The sequence below is a fragment of the Plasmopara halstedii genome (assembly GCF_900000015.1).
Source record: "Plasmopara halstedii genome assembly, contig: Scaffold_3120, whole genome shotgun sequence".
Lineage (NCBI taxonomy): Eukaryota > Oomycota > Peronosporomycetes > Peronosporales > Peronosporaceae > Plasmopara > Plasmopara halstedii.
Window position 1 is genome coordinate 858,671 of NW_020190023.1, and position 331 is coordinate 859,001.

Sequence of the window (331 nt, forward strand, 5' to 3'; positions counted from 1 at the left end):
GGAGTGTCAGACTCATAGTCGACCACCTCCACATTCTGAACAAAGTCACTTGTCACTGATAGCGTGTGCGGAGCACGACGCTCGGGTTCATCGAGTGTAGGATTTACATCCCTCGATGCCGCGGACGCACTGTCCGACATTGCACCGCGTGCGGGAAGACGAAGTTGGGCTCTGCCCGTGTTTGCTGCCAGAACCAGTGAGACTCGGTGACTTCAGTGTCGCTGACACAGGGATCATTGAGCACGGAAGTCGTTGCATTCCAACGAACCAAGTTGTCTAGCGGACACGCGAGCCTCGTTGAGGCAATAATCGATTGGAACTGTAAATGTTC